The sequence below is a fragment of the Bactrocera tryoni genome, chromosome 4 (genome assembly GCF_016617805.1).
Source record: "Bactrocera tryoni isolate S06 chromosome 4, CSIRO_BtryS06_freeze2, whole genome shotgun sequence".
NCBI classification, from domain to species: Eukaryota; Metazoa; Arthropoda; class Insecta; order Diptera; family Tephritidae; genus Bactrocera; species Bactrocera tryoni.
In genome coordinates, this window is record NC_052502.1 from 19,405,647 (window position 1) to 19,426,949 (window position 21,303).

Below are 21,303 nucleotides of genomic sequence, written 5' to 3' on the forward strand. Positions count from 1 at the left end.
AGTGTTGTTTACTACTTTCTACTTTGTTTTTGGACAATCCTTATCTCAAATAGTGTTTTATGTTTGCTTATGTAATACTATTGTAGCAATTTTACTTAACTGATTTGAAAACAGCTGCAGCTTTTCATAATACAACGCTAAGTATCTGATTAAGTTTCAGCTAATGCTTTTATTGTGGCGCAAAGGCAGGTCTCCGCCTTATCATTTTCCGTGTGTGTGGCTTTTGAAGATTTGTGTATTAAATGTTACTTAATACTAGGTTTTGTTAAGGGTATTAATATCAAGGCGCCACTTAAAAACGAGTGTCTTGAGAGAATATAGGTACTATTTATATGTAATAGGCAAGGTGTGGAGATAGTTAAGATAAGATAAATAGATGAGGATTGCACTGCGACCTAACGCATATTGTGCCCTCTCCTAAGTCACAACGACTCATATTGATAAATTCCAAAGTCCGCTGAGATAGTTGGAGCTTAGTAATTTAAAAATTATAATTATGAATCTGACTTACTTCTTTGTAGATTATAGGTAAGCTAACTTTAGTTCATTTAACATAGAATATTTCAAACAAAATTTTGCGCTTATCACGAAATTGAGTTAATATTAACATCAGACTAATAATTTAATAATTTTTAACTTTACTTAGCCGTAACCGTAACGTAACGCAATACTTAACTTAACTTAATTCTACTTAATGTAACTTGAACAAATTTATTTATATTTTATTTAACTTAATTCGAATTAACGTAACTTAAGTATATTTATTTATATTGTATTTATCTTAACTTAGCCGTAACCGTAACCTTAACGTAACGCAATACTTAACTTAACTCAATTCGGCTTAACCCAACTTAAGAAAATTTATTTTTATTGTTTTTATCTTAATTTAGCCATAACTGTAACCTTAACGTAACGCAAAACTTAACTTAAATTAATTCGACTTAACGTAATTTAAGCAAACTTATTTATATTGTATTTATCTGAACTTAGCCGTAACCGTAACCTTAACATAACCTTAAGTCAACGTAACTTAATTCGAATTAACGTAAATTAAGCTAATATATTTTTATTATATTTATCTTAACTTGGCCGTTACCGTAAACTTAACATAACGCAATACTTAACTTAACCTAATTCGACTTAATGCAACTTAAGAAATTTATTTTTATTGTTTTTATTTTAATGTAGAAATAACCGTAACCTTAACGTAACGCAAAACTTAACGTAAATTAATTCCACTCAACGCTAATTTGCTAATTTTAGCAAACTTTTTTATATTATATTCATCTGAACTTAGCCGCAACCGTAGCCTGAACGCAAGGCAATAATTAACTTCACTTAATTCGGCTTAAGGTAATTTAAGCAAATTTAACTTTTGTATTAACTTGACTTTTGCTTTCGTTTCTAGAGGGCCAGGAGTGCATAAGCTATAGGCTGCCTTTTGCATTTTATTTTTTCCTAGATAAAGAACCTCGCTTATGACTAAATTTTCTCTAAATCAAGTAATTTAAATTTTATACCGTTTAATATACTTGCTTGCAGAATATAACAAATATAAATAACTTTATTTACCACATTTTAGTTCACCATAACCTCACCTAACTTGAACATAACCGATTAAAATCTATATTAATCAAGTTCAACTGCTGTTTCAAGCTGCTTATTGCCACTATTCTTCATTAAACATATTTGCAACCACAAAATACTGCAGCAGAATCGGCCGCTTATCGCTTTATGGTTAAAAAAAAAAACAATTTTTCGGTTATTTTTTCGTTAGCGATAACTGGAAAGCGATTGACTCACATTTGTCTAACCGAAATTAAATGCTATAATTTATATATAAATCATTTTACATACATATAAATATCTAAATTTCTTAAAAGTCTGTAATCTACAGCATGCTTGTTCTTACCGACGTCAGTCAAAACCCCCAGATGTGCTTATCGAGCCCACACACGTGCTGATTTTTAATTTCGTTTGTATAATTGACTCGTGTGTGTTTGTGTATCTAATAACTAAGCTTTGTTGCCAAGTATTTTTTTCGATATATACATATGTACAATGTGGGTTGAGTATTATCTATTCGTTTGTCGTACAAATTGCTTCAGCGCATTATTTACATACATTTGACAGGCATTGCCCAAATTCTATTGACTTCTGCGGCTATTACGAGTATTTTCGTTCGGCAGACTTTGCACAAAACAAAAATAATGATTGCCTTGCCAATTGAACAGATGTGTTATTTTGGCATAAAATTGATTTTAAATTTAGCGCAGACAAAAAAGAACCAAAGCACAAAAAGAAAGATAAGAATAACAAAAAACAATTGTAAAATTAAAACCAAATAGGAAGTGACTTGCACAAAAGAAAACAGAAGCTAATTAGAAAAGGTAATTGAATTGTTTGATGAAAGGAAAATCTTGTGTGAAAGAAATAAAACACACGAATTAAATTAAATAAGCGAACAAAAAAGAAAATGCCAAAAATAGCGCAGGAATTACATAGAGATGGTACATGATAGTATTGCTTATAATGCTCTCCATGAATATGGAATTCGCAAGATCAAGCATGTTCAAAAAGACCTGTTTACGATACTCTTGTTCAAAAAATTCAGCTTTATCGGAACGAGTCAAGCACGAACGCGTTTCATACCGAAATATCATTCAAATGAACTCGTGATGTCGAGCTCTATAGTCATCTCTCTAATGTATAACTTTTTTTACGTTTTTGAAATTTTGAAAAATGAATACTAGAATTAATTAAACTAATCATTTATTTCATTTCTTTTCGTTTTAGGTGAGTAAACACACACAAACAAGCATGTTAAGAGTTACTAGCTGTATGCCACCAATGTCTAAAGGACAAATACCCAAAGGAACACAAATCGGCTAAGTTCAAAAACAGTTTAAAATACGTTTAAAAAATTTGTATATTCAACTAATGCATTAAAACTAACTTCCGGGGGGTTCAGAAGAACTTACCATATATGAATTCAAACACGTACAGGCGAAAAATATTTATTAGCAATTGAGCACATTTTTATTGTATTCTTTGTAGTATTCTTCACAAGGATCAAGAAATCTTTTTTTTCTAACTTCAAAACACTACTTACATAATTCCTTTATCTAGCATTTTTATAGTTGAATTGATAAGTTAAATTTTATATATTGTCAATAAAAAGGGTGATACATTTCGGGTGCCCTACTTTTGTGGAGAAAAAACACAGAAATTTAAAATCTATTGGGGATTTAAAATCTATTATTTTAATTCGAAAGATTAACTCTTTCAAATGTGGGCCGCGTTTAGGTGTCTGCTGATCCATGCGTTGAGTTCAATTTTCGATGTCTTGTTCGAGCATTTCAACTGATAACTGCCGAATGACACGCGTGATGTTTTGCTACAAGGCCTGAAACGAAGCGGAATTGTCCGCATAGACTTTAGACTATACATATCCCCACAGGAAAAAGTCCAATTGTGTGATATCACACGAACATGGTGACCAATCGACGGACCCAAAACGTGAAACGTGGCTGCTCACTGAAGTGTTCTCTCAATAAATCCATTGATTGATGATATATGTGGAAAGTTCCGCCGTCTTGTTAAAACCAAATGTCGTCGTTCTTACCGGCAATATTTTTGAAGAAATATGGACCGATGATTTAACCGGCACGCAAACCATCCTAGTTCCAATTGGTAAAAACTGGGAGGGTAGATATTCTAAAGGAAGCTCTAGAAGCATCAGCAAAATAATTCACCATAGAGAATCTGGTACATACTATAAGATGGTTGCAAGAAAACCTACCGACAAAGCCCTCACAGCTTCTGCCTAGTCTCTATCTATGTCTATAGACTGGAGTTGTCCTGATGGAGCACAATTCCTAATGGCAAAAGCTGGCTTCTGAGCAATTATATGCTTCAGACATTCCATTTTTGACAATATGTATGTAATTAAGTGTGTCGAGATTTGATGTTTTGAAAATTTAGGTATGCTTTGAGTACAAGTTTTGAATAAAACCTACAGTGAGACATAATTTTCTTCCTTTCTAGTTTATACATGTTGAAAGTTAAGAAAGTCCTAACAGACTTTTTAGGTCTGAAATCTGCGCTGCGAGATCTTCTTCTTTATTGCCTAAGACACTGCGGTCGAGAGACGAGATCGATAGCGATAACTTTCTAACATCATTACTTTGCAGATCTCAAATTGTGTATCACAGGGTGATTCGAATGTCTGCATATTAATATAGAGGGAGTTATTTTTGAGTAAGCTCACCTCTACGGGTGCATTCTAATGTTCTACAGCCACGCTGAAGCTCATGCTCCCAATTAAAATACAAAAAAAGCACTTTAAGACACTTTTAAAGCTTTTTGCAAAAAATAAAAAAAAAATAAAAATTTGCAAACCAAAAAAATAAAGATTAGCAATATTTTGAAATTGTGTGGCACATGAAAGAAGCGAAGAAACAGACACAGACCGATTTGGAGCAGAACAAGAAACATTAAATTGCCACAAAAGTAAACACAACAAAGCAGTAGCAATCAGCGAGGCAACTTATAAGCGGCGCACCGCACAATGAAGCACTTTGTTGTCAATGGTGGCGTGTGAGGGGCGGCAAAGCGCTTGGCGCGGCCAAAGCAGTGAAGAAGCGCTGCAAAGCGCACACAACAATCAACAAATTTTACGATTGCAACAATTGAGTGCGCATCGCATATGAGCATTGGCAATAAAACACAGCGCACAAATGGCTTATAAGCATAATGCAACACAATTGCACACATGCCACAAGTAGTCGCAACGCAAGCACAGAGGCGCACACACAAATGCGCATGTGGCGTGTGTGTGTGTGTGTGTGTGTGAATGCAACTGCCTTTGCAACATGTGAGAAATCAAAATCGGCAGCGGCAATTGCTGTTGTTGTTGTTGTTGTTGTTTTTGCGCAATTTGCTTGTGCATTGAAGCGTTGCGGCACGTCGCTGGCGAGTTGCCGGCGCCGCGGTCGTCATCGGCGTCTTCGCCGCTGCTAATGTCCGTCATCCGCGCTGTTGTTCTTGTTGTTTTTGGAATTATTACAATCATGTTTTGTTGTTTTTGTATTTTCGGCAATCAACAATCGAATCGTAGTGCAACAGCCGCGCAATTATCGCGCTCGATTGCGCTCATTTATGTACCGTTATGTGTGCACGTCTGGTTTATTTGCCTAAAAGTGTGCCACGCGTATTTCAAATAGACGTAAACACAATGGCTAAAGCAGTGCTGAACGCTTTCGGCAGCTTGCCACACACACGTGCGTACAAATATTGTTGCATTAATCGTTTGCTTTTGGTTGCATTGGTTGCAAGCGGGCGTTTTGCGTAAATTATGATTTTTGGCTGCGTTGTTTGGCGATTGTGGGTCGTGCTGATGGGTATTTGTAGAGTGACGTAGAGTGGCTTTTTGAATGAGCAGCAGAAAATATTTTCGAAAAAGTCGAATCACTCGAAAATTTATATTTACCAGAAAATGACACACTTAACTTTTTGGAAAATTAAAAAAAAATTAGTTGTTGTATTTTTGGTTTGGGTGTATTGTTGTATTGAGGTTATTTGATTCCTTGCTAGAGGACTTGTTTGAGCACAAATAAATTTAGAAAAGTATTTTGCATAAAAACATATAATTCTCCTAAAAGCATGCTATTTTCTGGAGTGTTTTCATCCATTCGGACGACATGATCTAGCCAGCCTATCCGCTGTCCCTTAATTCGCTGAGCTTTGTCAATGCCGTCGTATAACTCGTGCAGCCCAGCGACTGGGGTACTCGCCGTTGCCAAAGCGCCATGAACCATAAATCTTCTGCAAAACCTTTCTCGCAAACACTCCTAAGACCGACTCATCAGATAATGTCATTGTCCATGCCTCCGGAACGGAAATAATGAGCGACTTGTATAATTTGGTCCTTGTTTACTTATCAATTTCCTACTCAGTCCACAGTTGAACCAGTTGTCAAGAGTCATTCTGCCTTGGATTTCGAGACTGATGTTATTTTTAATGTTAATACTGGTTCCAAGATAGACGATAGAGAATTTGAAATCGACGAAGAGGTGGTGTGTATTGATTATGTTTTCACGAGCATATTCCAAGACTCAGCGTATGGTGAATATCTGATCAGTTGTTGGTTTTAAAGGCCTGAAGTCACACTGATAAAGTCCAATCAGTTTGTTGACGGTGCGCTTTAATCTTTCACACAGTCTCAAAAGGAGGGTCTATCATCCGAGGTTGTTTTCTGCTTTTCACTTGAAATATTTTTTACGTGGCGGGTCCCAAACCCGGCGCACAACCCTGGGAAAAAATGTTTCGCCTTCTCACCTTAGCTCGCCTTCAAAAGGATGTGTTTTGGCTACCCAGACGATACTTGGTCTAAGACAGGAAGTCGTGAGCTGCTTGAGCCATATGTTAAATAATCGTTCCTCGCCACTTCCAAGTGTATGACGTTCAGAGAACTTTACTCCTGACTCCATCCTTCCGGACATTAGCTTCCTAAATATTATTTCAACACTTATTTTACTCCAAATTAGGCTTACGCGTATGTGTCAATCTGACGAATTGGACAGGAAAAATTATATACGGAAAGCGCTTGAAAACATTCACGAACCCCTTGCCATCAATTTTTGTTTCAGCCATTTATGCTTTTAAGGTCTTTTCTAAGGTTAGTAAGAGAGCCAGAATGTTTTTTATGACAATTAAATGAGATGTGGGGTATAAATATCGTCATTATTCGCCAAGCGTAAACCAAAAAGTCTTAGATGTTTATCAAGAAATCCCTGAAGTCTACAGCTATGTACCAGCTGAAGTTAACATTTTATTATTCGCTAAATATTTCTTTGCCTAAATAGTGATTAATGAGCAAAACATTTACAATTAAGAGCTAATGATTTGACAGCACACAACTTGGTTCACTTCACGACACACCCCTATAATTGTTGCTCCAAAATTTAATTTCCATATCTCTTTTATTGACTTCTCTTCTTCTTCTCACAAGTCTAACGCGATCTTAATTAGTAAAGAAACATACAAACCCCGCACCCGACCATGCATAAGTCATCGTCAACTGTCTTCGTATGGGTTTATCGGCGCAATCATGTCTACATATTTGTGATTTATCGTTATTGAATCGAAAAAATTCAAATTAAATTGTCAATAATCATAAATTTCGTTGCAGAGGTGTTGTATTTTAATTGCCAACAGTTACAATGTAATCGACAACAACATAATTTAGCGAGTGGGCGGCCATTGTGTGGGTGTGATGAGAAATTTTTGTCGACATCAGTTAAGACAATCGAATCGTTTCATATTTTCCTGCACACACACACACATAAGCACATGAGCGACAAGGAAATGATGATGAAATTGCAGTCGACTTTAATTGCTGCCAATATTTTATTGTTTTTGTTGCATAAAAATGTACTGTTATCATTTGGAAAATATATGGCGTGCATTTGATGAATTAAATAATTTCGAAAATTCCGCAAAAACCACAAAATAATTAATTTGGCAAAACTTATTTGTACAGTCGACCTGCCGCACACACGGCAAAGAGTATTTTAATGAAGTGCAAAAATCATCTTATCACTATTTGGCGATAAACACACATATATTTCCATATTTTGAAAATTTTCCCTTAGGCACTTGAAAGTAATTACTTTTAATTAGTGGAAAATGTGTAAAATTTGAATTATTGGCAAAAATATGCAATTTTCGGGCGTCTTGTTACTTTAATTTGAGCAATTTACTAAAGGGTGTTTCAATAAGTAAAAAACGTTGTTAGATTCATAAGTGACATATTGTGTAGTATGAATATATTACAATTAATACCAATGAGACCTTTTCACAATTGTGATTCAGTTTTAAATGCTTGCTTTATCTCATAGCTCCCATAGATCATTCCTTAGCAGCACTTTGCTTACATTTTTTGTTAGCCTAAAAGCTTTCGCTTGGTTTATAACTACTAAAAATATTTCCAAGAAAAATCGAGTCATGAATTTCGTCAATAAATAATATATACATAACCACTAGTATAACCATTTTTGCTTAACCATATATTAAATTTTCAATCAATCGTTTAAAATAGCGTTCATTTTTGGTGTTGACTTTTCCAAAGTTGTCTTCAACTTCATGCGGCAGTTTGGTGGTTTTAATTATGCCCAAAGGTTAGAGGATCGCTGTCAGCTGAATCTTCTACCAATACTGGCACATGTTCTGGCAGAAAATTCAACACCGTTCACCGCACAATAATCATAAATGCTCCTATATTAGTAGGAATTTTAAGGTATACTAATTTCATTTTTTTTATTATATAAAGAATATAATTTTAAGGTATCTAAAGCGGTTTTATTTCAAGTATTACAAACAATATTTCAAACTCAAACAGGAAGTACATCGAAACAGATTACCAAACCTTCCAGCTGTCAAAAAAACTCCCCAAATCTGCATTAACAAAGCTTTTGAGTGGAAACAAAATTTCGAACAGATTGTTTCACTATATAACTTAGCGGTATATTCAGACGCCGTTGGATCAATATAATTCTCAGATACCAACATATGCTAACCAAAAATATACATGCGATTTGAAGACCCTGTATACATCTCAAGAATACAAAAATATGAAATTTCCGTTTTCGCCTGCTTCCAAATGCATTTTCGAACAAACATTTGTGCATAGCATATCACGTGCAATATGTATATGACTTTAGGTGTCTATTAACTAAATATTTTTATGGCAATTTAAATATTTTTATAATTTATTAAATATTTAATATCAATTGCCAATTAATTTGAATATTTCACTTTTCGATAGGAATTATTCTTAATATTTCATCTTGAGGCAAATATACATATAATTAAATTTCTTATAAAAGCCATATACATACATGTCTGATTGCCATTGAAAATATGTAAGAAAGAAACTGTGGAGGATAAGCGACAGCAATCAATAAGCAGTAGAAATCACTGAAGAGTTTTGTTTTTGAAAGGTGCTTATACATAATGGTTACCAAAACTTTTTTGAAGGCACTTATCATAAAAAAGTGGAGTAAATATAAAACAAGTAAGTTCAAATAAGATAAACAAACAACAAACATTTGAAAAACGGGATTCGTTCTTTCATTCGTTCTATTTCAATGGCCTCCAATTCTCCTGCTGTTTATAAAAATGCAGCAATAAGTGTTTATCGAGTTCAAAAGAAAAATATATCAGCAAAATACGGACGAGTGATCATTTTGTGCCTTAGTATATTTACAAAGTTACAACAACGCCTTTTGGAGACATTTCTTCAATAACTAGAGCTAAGATGTCCCACAACGCGTGGTTTTGTTTTAGTTTATACTACTTAAGCTGAGGGGGAGAGTTTAAGGTGATCATCGTGGCAAACATTTTTATTCCATTTTAGACATTTTTTTTACTTTTCGATTATGGTAGTTTAATTTGAACCAAGGAGCAACCCAAAGATGGAGCTTTTACCTGGTTGATTTTGTAATTCATTTGCTCAAAATTTGTCTCAGAGTTGAAGCCTAGCGATCTTGTGTAAGAAATTTGTATACTCTTAACTTCTTAGAGCTTAGATTCAATGTGTCGAGATTATTTATTAAACAAATTGTGAAATTTCTGGAAATGAGATTGTGACAGACCTAAATCCTACTAAATTTTAAGAAATCTCGAAAGTGTTTCGAAGAGCAATACTTATATATACAAACCTTTTGCCATACTTGTTCAAAATCTCAAAGATCTGTGTTCATAAACTCTTTTAAAATTCCGATCAGTGGTCATCGTACTAGCTTAAATTAGAACAGTTGCGTTTGCGAGATAAAGTAGAGCGCAGGAGATCTACTGAACTACTTGGACTTAGCAATGTGCATATTGACGCAATCGTTGGAATTCTCGCTGGACATTATCCATTAGGCATTATTTCTTTAAGGCTAAACTTATTCTCGCTAGACATCATCCATTAGGCATTATTTCTTTAAGGCTAAACTTTTATCGTACATAAGCTGTCAAAGTTGTGTTGAGGAAGTTGAGGAGGAAACATCAAGCCACTTAATACTCCATTGTTAAGCCTTAGTAGGACTGAGATTGAAACATTTCGGCAAACTCAAAGCACTTTGTCGATTTGTGATGGTTATATGGTTATTTACTAAGAAGTTTTAGGTATCACAACGGACCGGCATACTAAGCTGCTTAAGGGAGGTTTCGGTTCGAACTTAAGCTAACCTAGCGCCATATTTCCTGGAGAAGTTTACTATTTGAGCTCTTAATACCTTGTGAGCTTCAGAGAAAGTGCCACGGAACCATTACTTGCCTAAATTCGCAGAGTAGTTTAAAGAAAGAATGGAAACTATATTCAGGAGTTTTAGAAAAGTTCCAGTGTATAATACAGCGAGGACCCCAGATGCTTACAGTGTAATCCTGCCAATGCGGGACTAGTGCACAAGAGATGCTCCATTGTTTTCCTGGTGCCTTGCTCTAGACATTTCCTGCAGTCTTCTAGATATGGATTTCTTCGAAAGGACTAAATGAAAAGTTACTCCGCGACGAATTCAAAATATCACTGGCTTGTCGAACTTTATCTCCCTCATATGAAAATTGCATTACACTTCGCCGCCATTTCTTAAATGTTAACCTAACTTATTGTAAGTCTTGGTCCGTTAATCGTTCCGGCGATCAGCAAAGCGCCAGCCAATAATTGACCGTCAATTTGAAGTCAATTAAATGGCAATAAAACCACCGCTATAAAGCCAAAAATCCGCAATGAATAGGGCAACATGTCTTTGATGAAATCAAGCGTACGTTGAAGATAGAAAGGCAGACAAATGGACTGGCCGCCGCGCGGAAATGACGCACTCGCACATTCGTGCGGCTTGGCAACTTTAGCTTGAGGGATTATCGAAAGCGTTTGGTGACAAAAAATCAGCGAAGTGCCGCTTATGCTCGTGGAAATGCCTGCCATATATATTCATATGTGTATGTATGAATGTATGTGTTTGGTCAACACGCAAAGCAATTTCGTTTATGCCTCCATTGAGTCGTCAGCCAAATTGGCAAATGATTGTGAACGTTGCAACTCAATTGGTAATCGCGCCAAAGCAGAGCTTAAAAAGACATTCGAGGTTCGGTAATTGTTGATGCGGAGCGCGAAGAAGAGCGTATAGAGACACAAAAATATATAGCAAGTCCCTCAATTCCACAGTCACTTAGTCAGCTCGCATATTGAAGCAGCTAGAGCTTGCAGCTTATTGCAAAGCTTGAGCGGTGGCGTGTTTGACGTTGGGGCAGTCAAATCTTCCCGCAGGCAGCGGAATCGACATGCAACAAAGCGGAGCAAGCAAGAAAAGAGCCAACGAAATACCGGTAGGAACAGTGCAACGGAGCAACCGACAAATTTTTTTAGTATCAATATTCTTACCATTCGCCACATCGCTTTGCCACATTATGTTGCATTTGTGGCATGCATGCAAATGCTCCATCAAATGTTGCACGTCGCAGGTAATAATAATTATAATAACATTTTCTTAATAGGTTTTTAAGTGTATAGGTTTGTTTGGCGCTTTCCGAGGTAGTTCGCTTGGTTGCCTCTCAAAATGCGAGCTCATAATTGCCGGCTGTTTGAGGAGTAAAATTGAAATGGGCACTTGTATAATTGCCAGCTATTTTTTTTTTTTTAATATTATTGATAAATAATTTTTATACTGAAGTAATTTGGGAACCGACCATTGTAAGGTTCAATAATTTTTCGTTGTCGTTTTATGGCCCAAAACATAAATATGTCATATAAGCTTTGTGGCTTTGATAAATTCATGGGAATTTCAAAAAAAGATAAAATTATATATTTTGTCATTTTTATTTGAGGTACCAAACCCACCCCGAAATCTTGGAAAGGGAAGATTCACCTTCTCACTTTAGCCCGCCTTCAAACTTCTTCGGCTACCCAGAAGTTACTTGGGCTAAGACCAGAGGTTGTGAACTGCTTGAGCCATATAAAAAAGTATCATTTCTGAGCACTCCTAAGTGAATGGTGCTCAGTGGTGACTCTCCTCACTTTCTTGAACTTCTTCACATGGCTCCAAAAAAATGTAAAAAGTAAGGAAGAGTTTTTTCTCACAAACGTTAGTCTTCTGAAAGGCCTTTCGAAGATTCATTGTTTGTAGAAGAGCTCCAACTTGTAAGAGCTCTCAGTTATTAAATTTCATTATTTTAATTTTGGGTAGGTAACTTGGATGGGTTCGGTGTCAACGGGTATGTAACTTGGATAGATATTTAGTTGCGCTCATTTGTTGATAGATAAGCTTTAATTTGACTAATAATCGTGATTATATGCTCACAAAAACTAAGTGTTTCGTTTTTCGATCCTGTTGATCAATTTTAACGAAACATAATAATTTCAAAGAAGATCATCTGTTTCGTCGCATATAATAGAGACAACTTTTCTAACAACTTCTACATTAAGTGCCTTCAATCAGAAGCATAAAGAGTGCGTCTTGTCCAGACCCTTAAAAAACGCTTACATTTGAAATTTTCTCTGAACGTAAGAAACAGGATTCGAAACTGTGTCTTTCATGTTTTATTAAACATATATTTGAGTGTATAATAAAATATTTATGTTGACATTGTGATACCAAATAACGACTACAGGCCAATTTTCGGAATCAGCTTTTTCAGGAGATCCTCTAAGAGCTACTGTGATTCTTCAATCTTGTGCTAACTGAAACAAAATAAAAAACGGGCTCTTAAATTAATAAGAATTACTTACATATGTTGTTAGGTTTTAGTCATTTCTTCGCGAAACGGTGTAAGATTAAATTTTTGAAGAAAAAAAATTTCTAAAAAATATTAAAAATCATACATAGATTACTAGATAAGGTTTTTGTGAGGCTACTAATTTGAAAAATTCAGTTTCGAGGAAAACGCTGATTGACTGAAATGACAGTACAACAGATTGGGCAAGAAATTTTTTTTCACAATTTAATAATAATATTTCTAAGTTTCTGAAATGTGTCTTAAAACCACAATAAATAAATTTTTAAAAAATACTAAATTGAATTATTCACTTAAGTGTTTTTCTTGAACCCATATAATTACAAATAGCAAATTTTTCAAATGCGGTGCGCAACTTCGCTAAACTGACAATTGCGCCTAATTGTAGGCAACGTAAGGATGTATTTAAGCATATTTATGAGTGCTTAAGCACTAACAAGCAAAAAAACCTTTCCAAAAGGCTAAATAGATTAAAGTGTATGTTGAACTGGAAAAAAGTTTAAAGTGAGACTTGAAATTAGACTTGTAATCGGCTTAAGTTGTAGATATATACATCTAAGCTATCAACCATAAATTCTCAAAAGAAAAAGTCATCAGCAAAAGTTGAACGTGCGATGGTTTGACCCTTACTATATATTTAAAGTTGCAATAATGTCATTTGAAGACATTTCTTCAATAGCTTGAGCTTAGATGTCCAAGAGCGCGTGATTTTTTTTTTAATGTTTGCACTACTCAAGCTGAGGAGGAGGGTTTAAGGTGTTGGTTGTGGCATAAACTATTATGCCATTTTAAAATTTTTTTATACTTTTCAAATATTGTAGGTTAATTTGGACTAAGAGGCAATTCTGCTATAGACGCGTAAGCGATGTCAACGCCAATAAAGGAGAAAAAGAAGGGTCAACGCGAATGATTTTATAATTTTAATGCTCAAAATTTGTCTCAGAGTTGAAATCTAGCGACGTTTTGTAATAAATTCGTGTACCCTTAACTTTTTAGAGCTGAGATCCAATGTGTCAAGTTGACTTATTGAACAAGTTATGGAAATTTCTAGAGATAATCTTATGCCAGAGCTAAACCAACTAAATTTTGGAGCTCACTAAAATATTTCCATGCAATTCCCAGCTAGAAATCCATTCGTAAGTCATTGCCAGTTACGCAAAATTGGTTTACTTAGCAAAGAACTGGAACTATATTTTAATAAAGCAGTACAGCTCACCTGCTCTGCTAAGCAAAGCAAAAACCGATCGGAACCACACCCTTTGAGCGCTTGTTCATAAATTTCTCAGCCACTTATGCTGTGCTTAGTGCTGAACCAGCGGCTCGCGGGTAGCAAAATTGTATTTATTTTTTATGGCACGCATACATGCACACATATGCGCATAAAGGACATCTCCACACACACACACACGCATGTACATTGTTGTTGTTGATGTTGTTATTGCTGTGCATGGATACAAACAAATTCCCACTCATTCGAATGCAAGCATTTACACACAAAATATGCGCTTTCCTTTCGGCGCGTTTACTTTGTAAGCGAGTGGCGGGCAAACACGCAAGCACACACTCACACACACACATACACACATATACAAGCGCAGCGTACAAAATGTGAAAAACTCATAGTGAACGCGAATGCGACGCGTCACCGTTAAAATGTTGCATGGAATTTGAAAAATGCGTCTCCTTGCTGCCGCCACCAAACCCCTCCCCATCCGTGCCGCTTCCTGCCAACAATAACAACCTTCCCGTGCACAGCGTTTACTTTCATTCGCTACCAAAGGACACACACGCACACACTTACACGCACGTGCATTTTTACATATACACATATATGTGTGTATGGCGTATCAGTGTGTGTGTTTGAGTGTGAAAATACCCTAAGCTAACGTACAACAACAACAGCGTGTACTTCATGCCAAAGCCCAGGCGCTGTAAGGTGACTTTGTTGTTACTGCCGCGCCACATCGCGCTGCATTGCGTCGTCCTGTGTGCACGCCGCCTGCAAAGGACACGGCAAGCAACAGCAACAACAACAACAACACAACCATGACGCATTCGCTTACATTTCCATTTGCTGTCGCTTTGAATGCCAGTTGGTGTAACAGTTATTGTTATTGTCAGCCGTGTTGTTGTTGCTTTTGTTGTTGTTGTTTTGTGTTGCATGTTGCTTGTTTGCTATTCATCATTGTCGTCGTCCTTGCTGGCGGCGGCACTGTGCCTGCCGGCCAAGTGTGGGGTGCCTTGGCTTCGCGCTGCACATATGCCACAATGCAAATGCAGGCACTCATGCACATATACATACACATATGTACTGTGTGTATGTGTGCGTATGCAGCTGCGTGCTTGTAGTTTGGCAATGCTTTATGGCTGTGCATTTTCGTATTGTGTGCGCGTCGCGTGTTTGTTGCGCTTGCGCGAGTTATCAAAATAATTTTTACAAATAAATTCCGTGTATGCAACGGGACACACACACGCATACACACAAATAAACATGCTCAAAAATTCAATATATTTTGTTAAGCGAATTTTTTGTCGTCTTTCTTTTGATTGCATATGCATTTCTTTGTTGTTTTGAAAGCGAGTTTCGTATCTTAATTCAGACGAGTTTTCTTCAGCGGTGCATTAAAATTTATTATTAAATCAGATATTTACGGAGTAACCGGTTTGCAAGAAAAAAAATTACTCCAACTTAAAATTTTCACATTCCTTCATTCTAACCTCGCACAACGTTTTTGAATATATCGCTTTGTATTAAAGTGAATCGCATTCAGATTTCTCCGCAGTATGCGATTCATATTGCAATAATGATTCTAAAGCCCTGGAAAAGAAATAATAGGGAATAAATTTTTAAAAACTTCGAGAACATATTTTTTGACCCTGATTTGAAGGGTATTAATGCTTTGAATGCACTTTGCTTCAATAACCTGACCTACCCTTCAAATTTGGGTCAAAAAATGTAGTCCAGTATTTTTTTTTCATTTATTCATTATTTTATTTTCCATTATACTCTTGTTTTTAATGCGAATTTAATCAATTTTGTCACTTCAAATCCATTTCTCGACACACTCGTCTCTGATTTTGCCTTACTTATCGTTCTTGTGAATTTTCCATAAATTCTTATTCACCACAGTTATTTTATGCGAACGACTTTTACTCCACTTATACCAAAAAATACTCCCAAATTCTATAAAAATATAGTGGGTAAAAATTTACTCGAAAATAATAATGTATATGCTTGATAATGATTAAATTTCCTAAATATAGACTATTTTTAATTTCAGCCTATATGTAGGCAATGCTTAAGTTTCACATAACTTTTTTCTCAATTTCGGCATAATTAGAGATTGAAGAGAGACGCTTGATGCATTGTTTTTTTTTAATTTCAGCCTAAATTTAGCGCAATAAATTTTCATAATTGCTGCCTAAATGTAGGCAATGCATAAGTTTAATTTAAAGAACATTCAATTTCAGCCTAAGTAGTAGGCAGTTCCTAAGTTTCACAATTTTTGTTTTCAATTTCAGCATAAATGTAGGCAAAACTAAAATTTCATAAATTAGTACTTTTTTCATTTTCAACCTAAATGTAGGCAATGCATAAATTTCTTACAATGGTATTTTTTAATTTCAGCCTAATTGTAGGCAATGTATAAATTTTATTTAAGAAACATTCAATTTTAGCCTAATCGTAGGCAATGCTTAGGTTTTAGTTATAGTTTTTTTTATTATTATATATTTTCAGTATAAAATTAGGCAATGTATAAGTTTCATAAAATTTAATTTCTTAAATTTCAGCCTAATTGTAGGCAACATAAAACTCAAATATTATCAAAAATAATGTTTTTAATCTTAAATTTGATTTGCTATACTTTCAATTTCTTAACCCTTTCTTCACTATAAAAAACTTAACTTCATCAAGTTTTGCCTAATTGTAGGCAACATAAAACTCAAATATTATCAAAAATGATTTTTTTATTCTAAATTTTATTTTTTTCTCTAAACTCAACAATTTTAATTTCTTAAGCCGTTTCTCACTATAAAAAACTTAACTTCATCAATTTCAGCCTCAATGTAGGCAACACAAACAAAATTTCTAACCAAAACAAAGTTATTTCTTCACTTTAAATTTCAATTGTTTCAAAATTCCAATACTTCATAAACCATATGAACTCATCCCACCGTCTAAAATGCTGTGAAATTCCATAAAGCTTTAATAAAAACCAAAAATTGTATGTCAGCCTAAAAGTGGGCAACAAAAACTAAAGATTTAAACAAAAATAAAAAAAAAATTAAACTGAAATACAAATTTTTAAACTCAAAATTTTATTGGTTTTAGCAACATTTTCGAGTTATTAAGCCTTGCGCAATCATCTTCAAGTCGAATCATTGCACAAAAGCAATTTAATAATCTAAAGCAAAATAAAAGTCCAAACCATCGCTAGAAAATTAGCCAAGCATGCAATAAATGCAGCTGTCCCGCTTAAACTGCGCATATTTAGTGGTATGTGCGTATGTGTGTGCATAGATATCAAAAATCGTGCACTACACTATGCGTAAAAGTGAGTGCCTTTGCAGTAAACATAAATACATGCACACTCACTTCAAGCAGCATATGCCCTCACTCACCCCTCATCGCCTCTCTCAGTAAGTACATAGCTATTACTCTCCGATCATCTATGATCCTTCAAAAACTAGTAATGTGTGATCTATTCGCTCTTTCAATAATGATTTGCCGATTTTCACAATGCGCATTTTGCTGCAGAGTGCATTCACCTTTGCGGTGTATTGGAAACTAAATTGTTTGGAGAAAAAAACGGAAAAGCATTAGGCATCAAAATGCTTTGAAATTTCCTGAGAAACATGATGATTATTAGAGGAGATTAGTGATTAGATTATATGTATCTATGAAATATCATGATTTTGCAGTTTGAATCCAGACTACTCAAACAATTTTTATACTCTCGCAACAAAGTTACTAAGGAGAGTATTATAGTTTTGTTCACATAACGGTTGTTAATAAGTCCTTAAACTAAAAGGGTCAGATATAGGGTTATATATACCAACGTGATCAGGGTGACGAGTAGAGTTGAAATCCAGATGTCTGTCTGTCCGTCCGTCCGTGCGTGCAAGCTGTAACTTGAGTAAAAATTGTGATATCATGATGAAACTTGGTACACGTATTTCTTGGCTCCATAAGAAGGCTGAGTTCGAAGATGGGCAAAATCGGCCAACTGCCACGCCCACAAAATGGCGAAAACCGAAAACCTATAAAGTGTCATAACTAAGCCATAAATAAAGATATTAAAGTGAAATTTGGCAAAAAGGATCGCATTAAGGATGGGCATATTTGGACGTAATGCTTTTGGGAAAAGTGGGCGTGGCCCCTGCCCCCTACTAAGTTTTTGTACATATCTCGGAAACTACTATAGCTATGTCAACCAAACTCTGCAGAGTCGTTTCCTTTAGGCATTTCCATATACAGTTCAAAATGGAAAAATCGGATAATAACGACGCCCACCTCCCATACAAAGGTTATGTTGAAAATCACTAAAAGTGCGTTAACCGACTAACAAAAAACGTCAGAAACACTAAATTTTACGGAAGAAGTGGCAGAAGGAAGCTGCACTTGGGCTTTTTTAAAATTGGGCGTGGCGTCGCCCACTTATGGACCAAAAACCATACCTCAGGAACTACTAATCTAATTAATTTTACAGCAAAATAAAAAAATATGTAAATGACGGATAACGAAATCTCGATTATCACTTTATCATGCGAGAGTATAAAATGTTCGGTGACACCCGAACTTAGCCCTTCCTTACTTGTTGAAACAATCTTTATACGCTCAACAGGGTATATTAATTATGCCACAAGGATGATACTACTCAGAGGGAAACATCGAAGATCTTATATAAATGATTAGCATGACGAGCTGAGGCGATTTAGTCTTGTCTAACTGTCTTTGTATACGTGAAATAGTCCCTTAGTTTTTGAGTTATTGATCTGAAACTTTGCACACATCTTTTTCTACTCAAGGAACCGCTTAGTTATCAGAATCGCCAATATCGGACTACTATAGCATATAGCTGTCGTATAAACTGACCAATCAAAATCAGGTCTTTGTAACGAAAACTTTTTTTTGCTTGACGAGTTGTTTTCACGAAATTCGGCATAAATTATTTTTTTAGTCAAACATATAATCTCCGAGCAAATTGTTTAGATCGGACTGCCATAGCATATAGCTGTCATACAAACTGACCAATCAAAATCAGGTCTTTGTATGAAAAACTTTTTTATTTGATTAGATATCTACACGAAATTTAGCACGGATTTTTGTCGAAAATATAGCTATCATTTCGTAGATCGGTCAGCTATAGCATATAGCTGTCATAGGAACTGATCCATCAAAATTATGTTCTTATATGGAAGTTTCTTTATTTGTAACGGGTATTCCAGCTTCAATGCAAATGTTTTTCATGGTTTTTTTCTTTTCTGCTATCTACTCTTTTATAATCAGTTTATTATTATTTTTTAGCTACAAAGCCAAGAAATTTAATCAGGCTCTAAAAAATCCTATAAAATAAAATCTTCAACCAGCTTCATACGCTGCATCCTTCGATTCATGTCAGCTCGCATAGGTACATATGTACATACTTGTATATATGTTTTTATATTTTTGTGTGTGTATGCATATGCATAGCATTCATATCGCATACTTTCAGAATTTCAGAAGCTCACGAATGCTAACATTTCCATTTTTTCATTTGATTTGTAATTATGCGCAGCCTTAGTCGAATATTTACTTACCAACATTCCATAATTATAGGGAGGCACACACACACATACACCCAAACGCAACATAACGCGAAACATGCCATTTGTATATCGTTGTTAGGCATTTGGTCTACCTTTGCACCCCTAAAAAATTCCAATCCAACAATCCACCACAACAAAGTCAGCCAAGTGAAACACCAGCACGATCGGTGAGCGCAAATGCGTGCCGTGCAAAGGCTACCACCATAAGCCACCACCAAAAGCATAATTATTTATATTTTCACAAGCGTATATGACCATCTATGTTTGTGTGCGTGTGTGCCTGTGTGTAATCACTGTGCGCCTGCATTTCGAACGCACTTTATTGCAATTTCTAATTGGAAACTTTGGTAAAAATAGTAATTCCAAGTGAGAAAGCGCACACGAGCAGCTGAAATTCTATTTTTCGGGAATGCCAGCCCCGCATATGTGCACATGTATGTACCGTATGTATGTGTGTGGCAACACTAGGCGTACTAGGCAAGGTAAAGGGGCAATTGGAATTTCGGAAATTCATATGAGCGACGGTGGTTCGACAGCTGAAACACGCCGCACGCTAATAAACCGAAATAGAAATTGTTGAGGCGAAGGTGAAGTTGTTAGTTGGTTGGTGAGTAGTAGGGGAGAAGGGGAATGGGAGCGTATTGTAGAACAACCCTGCCCTATGGCACGATGAATGCTAGCAACAACACAGCGTCAGCATGCATTTGGGCCAACGCAGCGCGCTGCAGCACATTTCCATAAAGGTCGCGGTGTTTGGGGTGGTTTTGTGTCGGGAATTTTTACCAATAATAACGAAAATAAAAAAGAAATATACATGCTTGCGCGTAAAATGCGACATTTGCCTAGGCTAACGGTTGTGGTTGTTGTTTGAGTAGAGGTAGGTTGTTGTTGTTTTTTATTATTGTTGTTGTTGTTGTTGTTGTTGTTTTTATTATTATTATTATTGTTGTTGTTGTTGTTACTAGGTAGTTGTTGTTGTTCTTGACATTCTCGAGATTCCTGAGATTCCGAAGGGGGCGCGACACGAACATGCAGGCATAGAAAAACGCATACATATACACACACACACATATATGTAAATATATACCGTAGATACATATATGTATATATACACACATACACACACATTTAAATACCTACATACATACACTCATGCCACATCGCCCAGAAATATGCCCTAAACCACTACAGTGCCACATAAAATTAATGAGAATTATGATTATTAATTGCGCGCTGCCAAGCGGCAAATATTGAGTAGGTGTAACGGGGGTACGGGGGTACACCGAAGACGCCGCCAAGCGCACATTCATTGAAATTAGCGACCGTGCAACACAGGAAATGTCGAACAAACCACGTTTTCATGGCGTTCATGTAACGCACACACACATACACATGCTTACAAACATACAACTCCTCACATATCAGATATCCTTCGTTGCTGTCAAGGTGTTCCTTGAGTGTGTTTGCGTGCAATTAGAAACACTCAAACGCTCAAATACTCAAAATTGAGTGTGAGTCTGAGTGTTTTTGATTTCTTTTGAATTGCTATTTTGAAAATTTCCATGCCTCACACATACACAGGCACCCAGACCAACAATATTTTAGACTCGACCTGGCAGCCGCACAACGACAGGCACATTTGACTTCTCGTAATTTCGCTTTCACTCAATGCGCTCAATCCAAAATCGCACATATTTATATATATGTATGTATGTG

The 21,303-nt window shown here is 35.7% G+C and overlaps 1 protein-coding gene across 7 annotated transcripts in view; it reads left to right on the top strand.

Annotated features, from left to right (window-relative positions):
- The window catches only part of LOC120775003 (protein scalloped), a 289,532-nt gene that overhangs the window by 190,084 nt on the left and 78,145 nt on the right, over positions 1 to 21,303 (top strand). The window lies entirely within an intron of this gene.